Genomic DNA, 17,242 nt, shown 5'->3' with positions numbered 1-17,242 from the left:
AAGCAGTGGTATCAACGCAGAGTACTGTAAGCTTGAAATTGTGACGTTTCATCTGTCTTTAAATAATAGTTTTGTCTCTAATGAAAGAAAATTCAGTTAACTACAATCTGCACTAAGTAGCGTCAGTAATATAATTAAGTGGACGTTTATTCGCCACTTTAATGATAATGAACGCGATGGAGTCTTTATCTCCATTTATAATGGGTATGTTTATGATAAATAAAATAAATATAATAAAAATACAAACTTTTTTACTTAATCAAGTAAGAGAAAATAAGAAACGGGAAGACACGCGGCTTAGTCTTTAATCGTTTGTAAAAATGAGAGCGCCGACCACGACGCTAATCCCGCCTCCCGACTTCGAAACTATGCCTGTCGACGAGGAGCGAATTTACGATTTCCCACTTGTATCATCGGACATGTGCGTGGTGTCTCTCGAAAATGCAAGCCCGCAGGTAGGTAGATAGGTAGGTAGCTAGGTAGGTAGGTAGGTAGGCAGCGAGAGGAATATCGGACTGGGCCGCATTCCCGAAAAGCATTTGGCGACGTCGGAGAGAGCGGCTCGATATTCGGGGTGCGGTTCCTAGGGCCGTAGATCCTGGGTTTGCGTGAGCAAGAGAGCAAAGCACGGGCAGAGAGACTGTGTGAGAGAGAGAAAGCGAAGAGAGTCAAGAGAGAAACGAGGAAATAGCGAAGGGAGCAAAAGAGAGTAGAGAGGAGGAAGATAGGAAAAGAGAACAGGAAACGAGAGAGAAAGGGAGAGAGGAGACACGGCGATGCGATCGTTGGAAAGAGTAGATACGTGCGTGTTACTTCGTACGCTAGATATACGTGCGTGCAGGGAGGGACACGTGTGTGTACGTGTAGCCGGTGCGTGCGTGTGTGCGGTATGTCGTAACCAGTGGAAGAGGGTCGAAGAGGCAGCGTGGCAAGAGAGGACCGTGGGGGTGGAGGACGAGGCGGCGAAGAGCGACGGTGGAGGGCGGGTGGCAGTCGGTCGGTCGGTCGGTCGGTAGAGGGTAGCTGGAGTGGGCGGTTGAGGCGGATTGCACGCGTTGTGCAGTGCGGTTAACGGCGTGTGCGTTGCGCCGACGGCCAACGACGTTGCTTTTCGAAAAGGGTAGAGAGGGTGGAGAGGCTGAAGGGCGAAGGGTGAAACGGGAAAAGGTGGAGGGTGTGGGGTGGCAGCACCAACGGTAGGCAGCTATACCAGAAAGCACCAGTGTCAGCGTCAGCAGCACGACGTAAAAGCACGGAGGACGAAACTCGCGAGAAGGAGCGACTGAGAGAGGGACACGGAGAAAGATAGACAGAGAGGAGGGAGAGAGAGAGAGAGAGAGAGAGAGAGAGAGAGAGAGAGAGAGAGAGAGAGAGAGAGAGAGAGACGAGAGAGAGAGAGAGAGACGAGAGAGAGAGACTATTACCGAACGAATAAGATAGGACGGCGGCGGAAGAGAAGAGCAGAGCAGAGAAGAGAAGAGAAGAGAGAAGGAAGGAAGGAAGGAAGGAAGGAAGGACGCGGGCGTCTCGGCGGTTCTGGCAGACGAACGCATCGATCCCAGGCGGGTCAAGCACGGAATCTGTCTCTGTCTCCCTCTTTCTCTTTCGATCCTCGCCCACGCCTCCGTGCGTCTCGCGCGTCGCAGCCGCTCTTCCTATTTCTCTTTCGCCCCCGCGCGCGCGGCCCTCTCCTCATCGCTCTCCATGGGCCGCCACCAGAGCCTCCCTTCACCCCCTGTACTCTTCTTGCCACCGAGAACCGCGGCCCACCGCCTTCTTCCTCATCCACCCTTCCCGAACCCTTTCCCCCGCGTAGCCTCAAGCCGCCCTTCTCACCGTTACTACGCGCTCGCCCCCGCCAGACAAAGACAAATTACGCTGCATTTTCAGAACCCCAAAGAGCTCTAACGTCCTACACCACTTCCCACCCCCGTTCTCCGCTCACGCCACCTCCGCCCTCGTTCCTCGTCTACCTCCTTCCACGGAACTTGCCTCCTACGTCGCCCGACCATCCTCACGCCACTTTCCTCGTCTCTGCCCAGACCATCCCTCTCCCCCCCCCCCGACCACCGAGACTCTTCGCTATGTAGGGCATCAAATGGGTGCTCAACCCCTACGCACTTCGGGAGAGCATCTTGTACAAGAACGACAAGCTGGCTCTTTCAACTCCCTCCCAGCCTCCCGCGCGCTCCGATCTCCCCGCCTCTCCCCCGCTCTCGTCGTTTGTCATCGAACGCGCGTATGCCGGTTACGGGTGATAGTAGTAGATAAGCCCGGCATGACGTCACGAGAGATGTCAAAGTTGAGCATTCCGGGTAAAGCAGTAGCAGCGCGGCGCAGACCCTGTATATTTCCCGTGGGAGGAAATTATCAAATGGAAAGGTCGCCCTTGTAATAAGATGTCTTTTACGAATTTTTGCACTTCTCCCGCTTTTAAGCCGGACGCGTCCTTCATATCGGCATCTCGCGATCGCTCCGATAGGGATCTTTCTCTCGAACTTTCTAAACACACGTGAACGAGAAGTGTCGCGAAATAATATAGATCCAAGTCACGTAAAACTACTTTATACGACTTTTATACGATTTTTTACAAGAAGTTGTGCAAATGGAGAAAATGCGGAAAAAGAGAAAGATATTTTTTATTAACGTTAAAATTTTTGTATTATATATTTATTATATAATTCTCTCTTTCTATTTATGTTAAAATAAATAGTTTATTTAGATATAAATCTAACTAGATTAATTTGCCGTTTAAAAATTTAAATATTAAATAATATATTCTATAAGTAAAATCTCTTCTCTTTTTTTTATCGCTATATAAAATAATATTTTATATATATATATATATATATAAATAACTATTTACTAGTTGGTAATTAAGTATAGAGAGAGAAAGGGAGAGAGAGCTCGTAGACAATTTTTAATGCCAATTGATTAGCTAGATGATCGAAGATGAGAGTTATCTTTGCGGACGTAATGTCCATGACACGACGTTGCGGTTCTTCTTCTCATCGAGCAAGTTCCGTGATTAACATAGCAGATGCAGTTCTCGCGAGTTTGCGCGGCGATTAATCTTCTTCCGCACGTAGTTGGTAAAGATAAAACTTTCGCCTAAGTTACTCGCGCTGAGAACCGCTGAAGAGCTAGATCAATTACACGGAGGCCACCCTCGATCCCTCGCAATATTTTATCGCCGCTAATCATCCGGTGTATATTCTGTTTGTATTTTGCTCGCTTACTTTGTAAAAGTGCACGTATTCGAATATATACTCGCTCGTCATAGAGAGAGAGAGAGAGAGATAGCGGATCGATCCGAGTTCTCAACACGCGTGGAATCCACGTGGAAGCAAGTGCCCGTTTGAATGAATTACGATAGCAGCTCAACCATTATTATCGGCGGCTGAAAAAATTTCCGTAGGAAATATGGCGGAGAGACTCGGCTTCGCTTTTTTTTTTTAATTTTTCCCACCGCGGCTTCCGCCGCGAAACTTTGCACTCTGTGCATACTGATAATGCTTAAAGAGCGCGCTACCGGGCACGCGATTAAGGAAGTTGGATGGTCCCGCGTGGGAAGGACCGCGGTGTTTCCGGCAGAAAAATTTCAGTAATGAAAGCCAAGAAAAAGCGGGTCGAAGTGTGTTAATTAAACATTCCTGACGGGAGCAAAGAGCAGGTTGGTGGAAGCGGTTGGTCAGGAGAGAGCGCCCCACCGAGACGCGAGAGACGCTTGTAAAGCATTATTCCGTAAACAAAAACAACGTAAACCGCGGCGGAAGTGCATTTAAGTATGCGCTTTGCGCGGGAAAAGTATTAGATATATAATTTGAATATTTTTGCTCCTCGAATGATTTATCAGCAAAAAATAAGTTGCACAGATAACATCGTGATATGTTAATAAATATTGCTATAAAATAATATTAATTACAAATTTTATTGCATCCTGTACTTATAATATTACTTTCTTACTTACTTAATTACTAAAAATTCCTCTATCTATATTAGTTTAACACAAATATTTTATAATTATTAAAATAATTATATATAAATAATAAGAGGTTACTTATAGATTAAAAAAATTATTCTTAAATCCACTTATCTCTTATCGCTATTCTCCATGATATTGATGTAATAAATGTATTTAATACCGTCGATTTTTATCATCGGAATAAACATGATAATGTCACGTGAACATCTTGAGTCACGAGTGAGCGTTTTAATGACCCTTAATGATCCTGTTCTAATCGCATTGTCACCTGCGGCAAATACCGAGTTACGTTATTAGGAACGATATGCTTACGGGTAACCGTGTTTGCCTCGCGGGGGGAAACTTGGTTCTAACTAGTTTGGAAGGTGCCATCGGAGGATAGTAATCGTTGATCCGCACGGGATAGCATACGCGTCAGGATATACGGGAAAAATTCCCGTCGCTCTCGTACTAATCACAATTGTCGCTGGAAGCGTCGCATTCATTCCGCCAATATGAATGTACGCGTTATTTTGATGGCGAAACACATCCGAAACGCCGGCGCGCGTGTAAATAAACGACACCGCGGAGAGATGTCGGTCGAAATCATATTTTTTTAGCCGGTATACCGTGGAAATTTGTTCAAACATAGGTGCGAGCTTCGCAAACGATCGATGTTAATAACTCTATCATTAGTTTTATTTTTGTCGAAATTGATTTATTTTGGTTGCTTAGAGATTGAATAAAATTGAAATTTTCAATATTTATTTCTCTGTTATATTTCGTACGATTATTATTTAGCAGTTGACGCTATTTCTCAATACTTATATTTTGTGAAATCTATATAAGAGACGCAAAATTAAAACTAATAATTTTTAAAAGAATTAGATATTTTATATTTATATTTATGTCGCTTTTATCATTGCGTCTAAGATTATTAAATTTTGCCTTGGGACGTTTTATAAAATGACATCCGCAAATTAGAAGTGATAATTTTATCGGAATGTTTTGTGATCGTAACCCTTCGAGGCATTGAATATAGATTCTGCTTTCACATCCGATAGCTGAAGAAAGCATTAAGATTTCGCGCGGATTGGCTGGGTTGGGGGACTGCTGCGGGAAATGTGGACGATATCAATGAGGAGGACGAGATGTACGCGTGTGTATGCATCCCTTTAGAGAAGGTTGGATCGCGCGGGGAGGGAAGGGGAGGGCAAGGATGGAGGCAAGAGACGAGAAACAGTAGATGGAAGCAAAGGACGGCGGTAGGTAGCAGTGGGTGGCAGGTCGAGAGTGGCAAAGGAGTAACGGCAGCGGCAAGCAGCAGCGGTAGTAGTAGTAGTAGTAGTAGTAGTAGTAGTGAGAGGAGATGGAGAAGGAAGAGGACGAGCAGGAGAAGGAGGAAGTGGAGAGCGAAGGAGCATGAGGAGAAGGGCGGTTGGTTGAGACGCGGAGGTGCAGGCGAAGGAGAGCGAGTCCGGTGGGTTGGGTTGGGTTGGGTTGGGTTGGTTCGGTTCGCACCAGCACCACACCAGCACCGACATGGTTCCAAGCGAAGGAGAGGATGGGGTAGGATGGCCGGGCCTCTGTTCGCTCGATAGAGGCGCGTCCCGTCGTCCCATGATTGGAAACCAAATCGCCGCACATCCATCCCCCTCCTCATGCCACCGCTACCGCTGCCTCACCCTTCGCCTCCGCGATTCTCCACCATCTCGCCCTCCCCCCTCCCCCCTCCGGGAATCCCCCGGCCGTCAACCATTCACCCTTACTCTCGGCCTTCGCAACCCTATCCAGAGCTTACTCCCTCGGAGAGAACGAGTCTCTCTCGTCCTCTGTCTCCCTCGTTTTCTGCAACTCTCTTCGGCACTCCAGCTGTCTCTCTCTTTCCCTCTCGCTCCTTCTCGTCGGTTTAACTTGGGCTTCCTTCCTTCTTCCTCCGACAACTGGCGCTTCCACATCCACATCGTCGACGTCCACATCCACCGCTGCTGCTTGCCACCCGCCGCCCGCCGCCCACCTCCCCCAGGGACGCTAATGTCGAGCTAAGTCCTTAAAACCCCTCAGCCGGAGGCCGGCGAGCCCGCAGACCGGAATGGCCTCCATAAGTAACCGGGTTTACACACCCCAAGACCCTATTTCTCACCGTGGAAAAACTACAGTCGGTTCCGTTGCAAACGCTTCCCCATCTCCTCCTCCTCCTCCTCCTTCTCCTCCTTTTCACCCCGCCCCATCGCGTAGCTCGAACATCCCGTGCTTAGTTCGCCGATGTTGGATTGCAACTTCCGCCGGATGGTCCCGGCGTATCGACGGCTCTTGAGGAAGATTAGGAAGATGAGCCCCGTGAAAAACGCGCTGGATCTTCTCTGCGGAGTACTCTCTGGCCAGCGGATAATTTCCAAGCGGACTTGGAAAAGGACTCGCAACTCTTGCCAGTCGCGCGTCCAACACTTTACAGTTGCGTTTTGTTTAACGTCGTATTTATAGTCATATCTCTTTTTATTTTCCAAAAGAATAAATATAAATATAAATATCTAAATTAATATCGGAATTTAGAAAAGATATATACAATCTTTCTTTTAAAGCTCGCGTCAATGACAACGCGTTGCTTGATTTCCGATTAATTAGCGGCAATCGGTGATCAATTGGAAAGAACGTATGGTAATGGAAGTTCACGGGGCGCGACGGATTATACAACGTTGTATATGGTAATGGGTTGACTTAATGGCTGGATGGTAAATGGGACGGCGGCGTGCCGCTGCGGCGCGAATGGGATATTTCTAACGATATCGAGGGTGCAAGTGCTGTCCCACCTCGCGGCGAAACTTTGCTACGGTGACGTCGGGTACTTTCACTTTTGCTCGTAATGTTTATGCAGAACAGCTAGGAAACTTTCTTGAGTGGAGAGGTGCGCTAGTAACTGCCGTCGATGTTGTATGCACCGGAGTGGGCGCGCAAGAGTGACGATGTAATATATATATGTATACGGGGAGTGCACGAAAGTTCGAATCGAATATCCGTAACGCAGGTGAGATATTAAATTGACGAGTGACGAACAACTATAGGCGCCTTTTCCTCCCCCTCCTCTCTCCCCCGGCGCTTTTCCGATAGTTTTGTCAGCCGCGGAATTCTTGTTCGACTACACTAACTGCGGAAATTTCACGAGAAAATAAAGAGAGAAACGCAAGCGCGCCATTAACGCGATAGATACATTGCCGATGCGTTAATTTATCGCCGGATCATCATGCCACGCGGTGAATTTTTAAGCGTTCGAGTAATTAAAACTTCATTAAGGAATTACGCTGAAGGCGAATCGCTCTAGTTTACTCTCGGTGAAAAATATTGTAATGAGCCGCGAAGCATATTTATGATTGTGCTTTCTCTCGAAGCGTTAATTATTTCCGATACTTAAGCGCGGATTATCCCCGTTTGATTTCTTTTCTACGCAACGAGGATGGATAGTGAAAGATATAGGCGAGAAAGGGAGGAGGGGGGGGGGAAAACATTTAATATATTAAAAGCGACTCGAGAGATATTTATTAAAATTTTCGTTACATTTATTACGTACATTATTTATTTGCACTGAAAGAGATTTAAAAATTATGTGTTTCTTAAAGATTCTCAACTAATTATCTGAAAAATTAAATGTATAATGTGACGTAAGGTTTCTCTCAATGCATTTTGCGATATAAAAATCAATCTTTATTTTATCGAAAATTGAAAAATCATTTTCCATCTGATATTATCAATGTCATTTTAAATACGAATAATATGCGCTTTCGTTTATTCGATCGTCCCCTTCGTATTTATGCGACATCATTCGAAGGGGATTCTCTTTAAGGAGACGCGATACCAATATGTCCGTCGTCGTTAGTGACGTTGCCGGATGAGCGAGCAGTTAGAGAGAAACCCCCTTTTCCCTCTCTCCCTCCCTCCCTCATGACGACGACGATGAAGACGACGACGCTGAATGCCCAGAGGCCCGAAGGATATGAGAGTCGCTCAGGCCGCAGGATTCTGCGAGGGAATAGAGAGGGCGGGGCGAGAGGAGGGGTTGGAGAGGGGTAGTCGGGGGTTACCACACGACGGAACGCGTCTACCTTTGGCAAAGTGTATTGACGGCTGCAGCTACGCGGCCAACACATAGCCAAGCAAGATGACGACGACGTCCCTTCTCTCTTCTCTCCTTGGCCGAGAGAATCTTCTCTGCGGGCTCGAATCTCGGATACGCCGCTCTAGATACGTGCGCGTGCGTGTCTCTGTATATGTGTGGTATATACACTTATATACGCACACAGCAGCGCATGCATACACACGTACATGTCGCTCTCTCGCCTAGATAGGTAGGTCGAACTTGGGCTCACGGAGTGGAATTACGTCACGCTACGCTGGAGGATAGGGCACGGCAAAGTGGAGATAGGATGGGTCAAGACGCCCGCTATCGTCTCGGATGGCTTCGGAAGGGTTAAAGCGCTGTCGTGACCTCTTTCCTGCCTGTCTGCCTTCCCCGCCTGTCGAGCGGAAACTTTGTCTCGGAGAGCCGAAGGGGCAAACACGAGGGCGAAGCCCGATAAATTAGTTCGCGCCAAGAACGGCCTCTCTCTCTCTCTCTCTCTCTCTCTTTCTCGCGTACGTTTTTTTTCTCGTTTTTTTTTTCAGCCAAGCTTTTCCCTGGCCGCCATTCCGCTTCTCCCTATTTATATTCTTCCGGCTTGATCGCGTGCGCATTCGCGATAGTACGTCACAGATCGATAAGAATCTTTAATAAGTCCGATAATCGACCATACGTTGTGGCGCGCCATACAGTTGCCGCGTCTAATTAAAGTTAACGAATTCCTCTCGGCATCAAATATCTACTGGTCGGTTCAACCTCCGCTCGATTAATTGCCCCAAATTACAGCGAAAGATTTTTCGCGGTTGTTTCGCGTCTATCGGATCAACATCCGTCCGATCGCTTAGTATTTAAGCCGCAAATAGAGTAATTTGCGGTTCAGAGTTTTTCTAAAAAAAATTGTATGAATTTTTTTAAATTACATTATCTGTAGAGCACGTACCTCTCTCATCTTCTTTTAATTTACATTCTCATCAATTTTTATATCGGTTTAAAAAAAATCTTTATGTGAATAGTTATTCAACATTGAGATATTTTTGCAATATATTAAAACAATATTTATTTTCAATTCTTTTTTTTTTTTTGCGTTAATAGAAAATAATTCTTGATACGTTTTTTCACTGTTATTATTGATCCGGATCCTTTCTACGAACGACAAATTTTTATCCATTCTCGGAAGTGATTGTTAGAAATAACCAGAAATCTCCTATTTAATTATATATATATATATATATTTAAATATTTAAATATAGGGAATTTACACAGTTACAAGAGAGAGATCGCGACACTCCATAAACGAAGATCGTCTTTCTCAACAATAAACAGTAACACAGTATTTTAATGGGACGTTAAAGGAATGGAAGGCACAGGAGAAGGAAGAGGAGGAGGAGGGTGAATGAGGGGTTGGGTCGCAACAAAAGTGTGTCTCTGTGGCACGAGGGGCGACATTTCGTCGCCCCTTTAGCCCGCCCAACGTCAGCCAGTGAGGCAGGTTAGGGTTTCTGTCTGGTAGGGCGGTAGGACGAGTCTGCGTTGGAGTATAGGGGGTTTTACGACCCTCGACTCTCGCGTCTAGGTGGATGGGGTTCCCCCTTTGACTGGCTCCCTTCTCCCTCCGTCCAACGGCACTCAGTACCGCGTGTTCCGTTGAGATAGATCATGTCGGGCTCCATTATTATATCACGCGGTTGATGTAAATCGTTGCCGAGAAAGGGAAGTTGAAGACTAGTACATGACGCGAGTAAGAAGAGCTGGAAGGCGTAAGAAGGGGCTCGAAGTAGCGATCGCGCATTTCGCGAAAGATTCGCTCGACGAGACGGTACTTTCGTTATCTGTAAATTCCATTTTATCCTTTGGATGTTAAAGGCATTCCAATGAAAAAGATTCATCGAAAGAACACTAGCAGATGGCATTTACAGATTTTTAACTACAGATGTTATAATTGTTTTTCTAACATTTTTACTTTCTTTTGCTTCCCCCTCTTTTTCCTTCTCTCTCGTAAAAGTAAAAATTTACAGTGTGTTATTGACATATTAATGGATTACTGATTATTCTCTGTCTATTGAAAGCACTTTTGCGAAAAGATTAAACGATAGGCAAAACGTGACTCGAGCACAATAATTCAGCTCAAGTTTTCCACAAGCTCTCGTCGAAAAGATAATCGAGAAAATCGTGTTTTGGTTCTCCGCGTCAGTTCCTGGTTCTCCGTGTTTCGTAATCACCCACCCTTCTTTCTCTCTCGACTCCGCTACCGTATTATTGGGGTAGGTTACGTCGGCCCCGTTATTACATTACGCGGCTGCCACGTGGGCGCGATAAAACGGGGGCAACGGCCAGGAGGGAAAAAATGGGAGACCGCTGCAGTACGATGCACGCATTGCCGCGCGAGAAGTTATCGAAAAATATTAGTAAACCGTGCATTGAATTTTCACTTGATAATTTTTCGTCCGTTCGATATTATGCCAACGAATAAAATTTCAGCATCGCGAATTTTAATATTAATCAAATTCCTCGTTTCAATATTACGCGAAAATTGACACACAATTTTCGCGTAAAATAATAAAATTCTTAAATTAATTAATCATACATGAGTAATTGATAACTCTATTATTTTATTTCATCTGAAATCCTGTCGTGTACATTTTTAGAATGAAATAACGTAACGTCTTACTATCTCAGTGTCATATATGTCTCTATATAAAATAATTCAAAATGTATTTATGATTATCTGGATATATATTTAATAATCCTTTTTATTCTTTTCAGAAATTATATTTTCAGTTTTCTCAAACTTGTTTAAAAGATTAATCTTCTTTGCTAATTAAATCCACAGGATATTAATTTAACATGTGCTTTTCGGGGCGTACTTTTTTTTTCTTTTTTTTTCTTTTTACGAGATCAGATTAAAGATTCTGAAATCGGAATATGTTTTTCTTGCTCTTCATTATTAAACAAAGCACATTGACATTATTACATCATTCACCTGTCACGAGAGGTGCGGTGAACTTCGTTCCAAAACGAACGCGAAGACCACTTGATGATGACGCGAATGGCGGTCAGTTCGTGGGACACTTGACGATTCACTAGTGTCATCGATATACGCTGAAAATGCACACACTCCTATCTCTGCAGTTTACGATTACGGCAGATTATTATCAATGAGATCTTTATTATAGGATAATTAAATAATTATGCTTCTGTAAAACGTGATAAATTCACTCGCGAACATTTTTTCTTAATTTTTATGTATGTTTACATAAACTTCTCATAAATATTGTACGAACTTTAATATTTTTATATAATTCATATTGATTTATCTCAACAAAAGGATATGTACGAAGATTGCAATATTATTTCTTCTCACGCATAAAAGCACGCAATGGGCTAAAAGGAACTAAAAAAGATGAAATCTCTTTTCTTTTATATAATACTTTGATGTGGCAAGATTTTTTTATTAGTGACAACGAACCTTTATACATTGGCTAAATTTATTTTTACAAAATCCGGACGATCGAATTTTGCGAAACCTCCTTTGATCGCGTCAGGTTTCTGGGAGGCGACCTTGAATGCGCAGAGGCGCGATAACGTTTTTCGCGTGTCCCCCGCAAATGTTATGCAGGTAAATAGCCATGAATGGGGAAGGGTGGAGGGGGATAGAGAGCGGATGGCGGACGATGAGATAAAAGCGCACGAGGCTGAGCGCGGAAAACACTCTTGTTGGTAACCAGGCGTGGAACAACGAACTCCGATGCGGAGCGATACACGCCTCTGGCTCGACGCCCAGGGGTTTACGCTGCAAAATTGCGCTTCCAACCCTCGCGAACCTTCGGCACCCGTCCTTATACGGCGCATACGTGCACACGTATGTACACGCATACACGCTCCCTCTCGTCACGTTCCATTTTCACATTCTCTTTCGCCGCGTCGCGTCCGACCGTCTCCACGATAATGCGCTTCGCGCATTCGTGATTTCGCGTTGTCTACGCCTCGAAAACCGACGCATTCTACGCACGTATGATTCAAATTTTTCTCCACTTTGTAATTATCGCCTTGGTCCTTTTTTTTTTTTATATGATAATGAAATTATAATGAGCTATTTTATTTTACACGTATTACATGAACGTACATTAATGAACGAAATATTACGGCAAAATGGGTTAAGTAGCAGTTGCGAGCAGTTGTAAATTCATATGAATACGAGGATGATTGAGATCTCTCGAGTCGCTAGTCGACCCCGAGAAACTTGTTCGTGTACGTACATTTGCGTAGTCTTTCGTGTATTATGAATAGAGAAAGGGGCGGAGCCCCTAAAGCGATCCCACGTGGTTGTGAGCTTCCCCCTCGCTTTTAAGTTCCATGGCGCGCTATACGGAAACTACCCCATGTGCTAGCCCCGAAACGCCATTTTTAAAATGGTAGCTTCGTAACGAACGATATATGCAACTGCGGTGATATCGATCAATCATACCTTTTATAACGAGCGATTTTCTCCCGGTGACGGAAAATCGATGTACGAGTCGCTGAGTTCGGACCGAAGTCAGCAAATAAGTAACAAATAATAACATTCTCAAACCAATTTACACAAAACATAAGAGATCTATTATCGTCGAGAAGCATCTTATCAATAAATTATTTGACAAATGTGTGCAGTGTAATTTTAATTTTTTTATTTAATCTTTCGAAATGTGTGAGAAAATATTTTGCATAATGCTCATCCGTTGCTTTTTAATTTTTAATCTTAAAAATATGTTAATAGCAAATTTATTAATTTTCTGTTAATATAAAACACTCCGCTGAATATTAAGAAGATCTTGCCGTTTATCGAAACTTGTGAAACTTTTAGTTGGCACACGATACAATGAGCAGCGAACGCTATTTTTTATTGACCCACTTTTTCTTGTCAAAATATTTGCGCTGTTACGTTAGCCGGGGGGGGGGGGGGCGTTATCGAGGGAGATTAAGTTGCCGATACGGAGAAAGGAGAAGGAGAGGTAGGTCGTGAAGGTAGAACGGGGATATGCTAATGCGGGAGAGGAACCCTTTCCGCCCGCGATCCCCTCCGACCTTCATAGCTTCGAACAACACGCGTTCCTGACTCGCCGCTGTCACGACTTTAGAACAATGGCGTCGATATACATGTCTCATTTATATACACGTATTCCTCGATACTTGACTGCGCGTGGTTCTATATATCCAGAGAGAAAACGGGAGAGAAAGAGGAGAAAAAGAAGAAGAAAGAGGAGAAAAGAGATAAAGATCGGGGCGATAGAATCCTGGGAATGGAAATCAATTCGAAAACGGAACGCGGATCAAGCATTGGAACGGCACGCCGAGACGATGCCCGAGAAGAGCCCTTAATTGAAGGGCTTTCCGGGACGGCAACGCTATTATCCGATCATTGTAGGAACGAATATAAGCGACATTATCTATTTAAGAAAATATTTTCTAAAATCACTATATATATTACGCGTAAAATAATGCCTTGTCACGTGTTTCATTGGCTTCTCAAGCACATACGTTCATATATTTATTTAGAAAAATTATATTGTCTTATTGAAGAAGTAATAGAATTTTTTATATTTATATATATATATATATATATATATATATATATATATATATATATATATATATAGATGAATCAACATATTTAATTTTGTTTTGTCATTAGACAAAAATCTTTCACAGTTATTTTAAAGAGAAAATGTCTTTCGCGTCGAATAATTAATCTTAAATGGAGAGCAGCGAAAAATTGTTAAATCTCCGCGTCACTTTGAGAGCTCGTCAATTTCTTAACGCGCGAGAAAAGTAGGCGTAACGACTCGATGTTTCCGGGTCAGGAGCTGGGACGTGCGACCGGATTATTAAAAGTCAAGTGAGGTAGGGGAGAAGGGGCGAGTCGTGAGGTTGAAAACTTTGCGCCTTCACGGCTCCGAACGTTTCTGGAACAAGGGACTCTTGAGCGAACTCGCTTCTCTCGTCGAACCGCCGACTTCTGAACCACTCATTCGACAGTTAACGAACCTTGAATACCGATGGTTTCTGCGCGAAATTTCCGGTTTGAATGTTACGATCACAGGCACGAACCTCAATCAAGCCTTCGCCTCCCTTTCTCGTCCGATGACTTGCAATTCCACGTGACGTCGCTTTTTCTTGCTCGCTCATCGATCGAATATTCATAGGTTTCTTGAAAAATAATGTATTTCACCTGACTATTATTATCAGCGAAATTTTATCATTGATACGCTAAATCAATTTCGAGAATTTATCGCTCGCGATCGTCCCGTTTTGTTGATATATCGCTCCGCTTGGCCAAGGGAGCAATGCAGGCTCGGTTCCAAGCCAGGCAAATGCATAAACAAAAGATGAGACTGGAGAAAAGAGACTACGGAATTGCGAGATAGAGAGCGGAGGCGCAAGAAAGAAATATGAAGAATGGAAAAGCCAAGGAAAGGAGACTCGTTTCGTCGGGCGGAGAAAAAAGGAGAGAGAGAGAGAGAGAGCGAGCGAGCGAGAGCGAGTAAATAGAGAAAGAGAGAGAGAGAGAGAGAGAGCGAGGGAGAAGCGGAAGGGAATGAGATTTGCGAGTCTTGAAAGAAAACGCGCTTCTCTCTTGAAGGTAGAAAAGAGCAGAGCCGCAAGCGGATCCGCGAAAACGGAAAAAAAAAACGGAGCCGCGGCACTCGGGAGATGGAAAAACGCAAGAAAAGCGTTCGCGAAAAGCGTAACGTTTCTTTCCCTCTTTTTCTCCAGACAAATACTTAAACGAAGGAGAGACGCGTACTTACGCAAAACCGTACGCGCTGGTAGGAAAAATGGAAACTCGACGCTAGAAAATCGCCGATAGACATTAATGCAAACGGGCCGGGAAGAGATCGAGCTCTATCGAGATGCGCTATCCGATCGATGCATCTCTAGAACGAGAATTTTAACGAGAACTGCTCGACGAGCCTTCTCTTCCCCAGAGTCATCGCGCGCGTCCGAGACGGCATAGTATTGTATATTGGAAATACTGTTGAGAGTTGCGTTGCACATATTCGGCGAGTCACGAGAAAGCTATCCGTGAAATTTGCGGAGAACAATTTATCGTTTCGGTAACGGTGAGGGAAAATCTAAGATTTGTAACTTAAACTCCCATCATGCGTTTTACACATACATATATATATATATATATATATAAAAGAAAAGAAAAATATTTCTTGAGTCTGACAAAAAAATTCTCTCGATTTGAATATAAATATTTAAGAAAGAAAAAATAAAAAAAGTCAACCGTGTATAGAGCTTCGTATCGAGTTGAGGGATCGGTGACCGGAGGCTGTCAAATGACACATGTGTTGGACGAACGCACGTGGCGTATCGTCGCAGCGGCAATTGAATCGGCGCGTTGGAGCGCCGGGTCGGACGGGTGGTGTATAGTAAGTAAGTAGGCGGGGAAGAGGTCCCTCTCGCACGTACTCTCGTAGAGGCGCGCGGGAGTTGAAATGGTCGGGCCGGGGTCCAAGGAGATATATAAGAGGGATAATTTATTAGGCCCAGAGGCGGCCGAGGCGTGCTTCTACGGAACAAGCCGGTGTACACGAGGAGCCGAGAGAGGAGCGGCGTCGTCGTCGTCGTCGTCGTCGTCGTAGTCTCGTCGTCGTGTTGGTGGTCGGTGAACGCCGGGGGTACGGCGGCACGCGGGGGACGAGAGGAGGAAGAGGGGCGCACACAGATCTCGTTACGTGCGAGAGTTCACGGGTCACGCGAGAATCGTGAACCTCCGGTACGGCAGAAACGGTCGAGAGGCACCCGGGGGACGCGCGCTTCTAACGATAAGTCGCGTAGCCCCCTTAACTCTGCATTAATAATCCTTAGGGACGAGCCGGCCGCCACCTCTATCCTCCCGTTTCCCTTTCTCGTCGTCGATCTCCTCTCTTCTGCCCCCGGTGTACTCATTCGCCTCGGGTACTCGCGAGTCCTCGTATTTTTCGCGGCGTTTTACGCATTTACGCGTGTTACGCAAGCGGTCGTTACAGCGTGTACGTACGTTCGTTTGCTTTACCAAACGAGACGGGGAACCGAAATATTTTGCTACAGAAACGCGAGAAAATTCACAAGAGTATCATTTCTTAAAATAATATACAAATTTCGCTTATTTATATATAAATACATACATATATTTATGTACTTTCACACATTATACATATATATTAAATTTGACATTATGTAAAATTGGCAAAAATATAAACAAAAAAAAAACAGATTTATTTCACTCGTGCCGAAAAAAGTAAACACAGTGAATGACAAAATAAATCCGCGGCGTGGTCGCGTTGTCAATAAACGAGAGAGTAACTAAAGAACGCGGTGATGCATCGGAAACAAAATATGGACGAGCAACAAGGAGGGGGAGTTAACGCTAAGGGTGAAAGCGTCAATATTTATAGAATCCGAAGTAATAATACAAAAAGCGGGGCAAATAAAATGGTCGTCACGCTGAACGAACATTACCGTTCTCCAAATTGCACGACGGCTCGACGAGAGAGAGAGAGAGACGACAGAGTCGCGATGATTAATTAACAAAAGAGCGACCGTGCTACATGTGCGGTGATTGAAACTATCGGTCCGAGCGATCGGCAAACGCGCGAACCGGCGGGCGCCCCGGCGTCAACGTTCGCGAAATTATGAGTAATAATACGAAACTCGGAGAATCGATCAATAAGCATTACTATCGGATGGTACCGATCGTTGGAGAGTGTTACCTTAATTAATCAGTGACGGAATAATGTGAAGTTGAGAGTGACGAGCGGTTATATTTGACAATGTTTTCCTTGCTCATCACTGCACAGCTATGTCTACATTACAGTTTTACAGCTTTGAAAATGAAAAAACGCTTCAGCTACGAGACACGGAATTATCACACTCGATATTGATGATGTTTATCGCGATTTATAGATTGAATTGCCTGCAGAAAACAAGTATTAAATGTGTTTGTTAAATTAATTAATAAATAGATTTTTTTTTTTTTTTTTTTTTTTTTTTAAGAAAATACATATATACATAAACGTTTCTGTAATACTAAACACTGTAGGATGATTGCAAATAAATATGTAAAGAGTTTTGGAATTTTGAAAGAAAATATAGAAAAAGTTTATCCTCAAAAAAATAATTTTTATATATTATAATAAATTTTA

The sequence above is a fragment of the Polyergus mexicanus genome, unplaced genomic scaffold, assembly GCF_030449975.1.
Source record: "Polyergus mexicanus isolate NDT 795.1 unplaced genomic scaffold, iyPolMexi1.0 SCAF_5, whole genome shotgun sequence".
Classification (NCBI taxonomy): domain Eukaryota; kingdom Metazoa; phylum Arthropoda; class Insecta; order Hymenoptera; family Formicidae; genus Polyergus; species Polyergus mexicanus.
This window is presented reverse-complemented; position numbering follows the sequence as displayed.